The 2791-nt window shown below is 44.7% G+C and overlaps 1 protein-coding gene across 2 annotated transcripts in view; it reads right to left on the bottom strand.

Annotated features, from left to right (window-relative positions):
- Nucleotides 1-224, bottom strand: part of Arhgap20 (Rho GTPase activating protein 20) — a 126555-nt gene extending 126331 nt beyond the window's left edge. For both annotated transcript variants that reach the window (XM_023709553.1, XM_023709554.1), the window contains exon 1: nucleotides 1-224. The gene's annotated coding sequence lies outside the window, so the exon portion shown is untranslated.
- Between the last annotated feature and the right edge of the window lie 2567 nt (nucleotides 225-2791).

Here is a 2791-nt window from a genome sequence, read left to right as displayed (position 1 = left end):
CTTGGTGCCCGGGCCTCCCGCGAGCCGAGACACCCCCGTCAGGGAAGAGGAGCGCGGCGGCTGCCCCCCGAGGGTCTCTTGCTGGGGGGACATCGCTTCCATGAAGAAAATCTTCAAGTAAGTCCCAGCTCAGGAGGCGGCTACGCGGTCATGTCCGCGGGCGGACGGCCGGAGGGGCGAGGACGCACTCGAGCTGGGAGCCGAGCTCCGGGTGCGGGCGGGCGACGCGCCTCCCGTCGGGGCCATGTACCGCCGCGCAGCACCGCGCCGCGCTCGGCACCACGAGCTGGAGGCGACTGCAGCGCAACCGCCAGTCAGCGCCGCGGAGGCCCCGCCCCCTCCCGCCCCGCGGGCCCCGCCCCCTTCGCCCCCGCGGGTCCCGCCCCCCCGCGCGGACGCCCGCGCCGGCCCCGCCCCCCGCTCTGCTCGCTTGGCCTTTCCCCAGCCACTATTTTCAATTGACGTCCAAAGTGCTGTCATTTTCCTTCCTTCCCTCCGTGTCCACAAACACACAGGCGTGCACATTCAAGGTATTGCAGAGCAGAATCGTGACATTAGACCACACAGAGGTTTGTTGGACTTCATGCTTTTCTCCGTACTGGATGTAAGAAGTCTTGGTCATCTACACTTACTCCTATCGAAAATGAGAATTGACTGAATCACAGACGGATCATAGAGGGATAGTTCTGTTTTCCTGGGATAAATAGGTATGTACTGAGTGAGGGGAAAGGCGGAGGATAGAAGCTTTAGAGGAGGGGCTGGGGAGATGGCTCGTGGAATAAGCGCTTCCCTGGCAAGCATAAGGGCCTGAGTTCAATCCCCGGTTCCACAAAAAAAAGAAGCAATTTTAGAGGAATGTATCATACGTAAGAGCGAGAAGGAGGAAATTTGGGGGGTTTTGTTTGAAGCAATTAAAAAAAAAATCAGCTGTAGGTACCAAAGGATGAAAGGAGCATGATTTAGACTGGTTCTCAAGCATTAACACCACCTGAGGAGTCTTTTTGTCCAGAGAGTCTGATTTAATTGTTTGGGGTTATAGCCTGAAGATCATGACTTTTAAACGTGGGGATGGAATGAAGACTGGAGACAGGAAAAGGAATGTTGTGGGACTGTCCTGCTTCAAGGTTGTATAGGGTGAGATTTCTGGACTTATGTGTAAACAAAAGAATTATATAATTCTTTGTGCCTATTTTTAAAATATATTCTAATTTTTAAATGTTTTTTCATCATATTCTGTAGGGACTTAAAGTTCAACATATCAATACTTGATGAAAAATACCTGTTCCATGTTATGCCTAAAATGTTTGATATTCAGACAGATAGTGAGGTTAAGCTTAACAGCCTAGGTTGTATGGTAATAACAATAGCTTGTCTTCTGGAGGGTTAACAACCTAAGTTTGCAGACCAAAATTAGAGAAAAAGGAGGGCTGCAAGGAAAGCCAACATTTTGGCCCTAGCCTTCCAAGGTCAATTAAGACTCAGGACATATGAGAACTTGTACTGTAACATCATGTATCTCGGTAGTGTCCCAAATTTTCTGATCAAGGAGATTATGGGGCCAAAGAGGAAAGTGATCGATGATGTAGAGTGTGCCTAAGGAGAGTCACATGGAGAGAAAACATTCTCTCAGGCTTTCACAGAGAGCACATTGGCCAAGCAATGGCCGTGACTCATCCACATGGCTGACACTGACAAAGGTTCTACAATCTGAGGTACAGGATCTCAGGATAAATTCTGAGCGGATTTCACTGACCTTATCAGACCCAAAAGCTACAACTCTTGTTGCACAGGTCCTGCTTTACCTTGGTCTTAACCATCCAGCAGAAAAGTATAAAAACGAAATATAAGAAGTAAAGCCATGGTGTTATGTTGAGCTGTAGGGGACTCAGGTCAACAATTTCTGACATTGCCAGTGAAGCAGAAGCCCCAATACTATTATGGACTATTGGACGCTTTTAGAACATTTTGCTGAGTTAACACACCTATAATATTCAAATAACGGAACTAAACAAAAAAAGGGGATACAGATGAATGTCCATTTTGTATCTGTATATTTTAAATGGTTAGGATAAATATATAGTTGCATTCTCTTAATGAATAGAGGGATTTGTTCTAATAGTGTTTGTAAATAGGATATCATGTCCACATCTTGTACAGCAAATAACCACTATGAAGAATGTATGCAATGTGTTAATTATTGAAACTGTCCTACCAATTTGGTTTGAAACTGTCTCATTGCTATTTGTTTATCAATAAAATTATGGAAAAAAATAAACGTGGGAACATAAAGAAGCCTTGCAGGGGCATACACAAAACATCCCTGGCAACTGGGGTGGTGGTGGTAGTTGTTAGGAGAAAGAGCCTGTAGATTACAAACAGCAGGCAGGTAAGAGATAAATCAAAGTAAATCAGTAATACAGAAACCATGGTAAAAAAGTGGGGGCTGATCACCAAATTAATTTAAAGTAATGTGGGATACCAGGGTTATAGCTCAGTGGTGCAGCACCTGCCTGGAAAACAAGAGGTCCTGTGTTCAATTCCCAGTACCCACACAAAAAATAAAAAGAAAAACCTAATACAGAATAATTAAGCTATTGCAACAAGGCACAAGGCAAATACAGTTGGATATTACTATAAAGATTAAAAAGTACTAAAACATTCCAAGGTCAAAGCGGTAAAAAGAAAAAGAAGACTGTTTTCTCTCAAGCATAGCATCAGTAGTGACTAAAATAGGTAATTGTAGGGTTTTTAACTATGACAGATTTTTATTAATGTGTTAGAGTTTTTCTTA

Source organism: Octodon degus, unplaced genomic scaffold, assembly GCF_000260255.1.
Source record: "Octodon degus isolate 3935 unplaced genomic scaffold, OctDeg1.0 scaffold00012, whole genome shotgun sequence".
In the NCBI taxonomy this organism is placed as follows: domain Eukaryota; kingdom Metazoa; phylum Chordata; class Mammalia; order Rodentia; family Octodontidae; genus Octodon; species Octodon degus.
The sequence above is the reverse complement of the archived record's forward strand: the minus strand, read 5'-3'. Positions and strand labels throughout refer to the sequence as shown.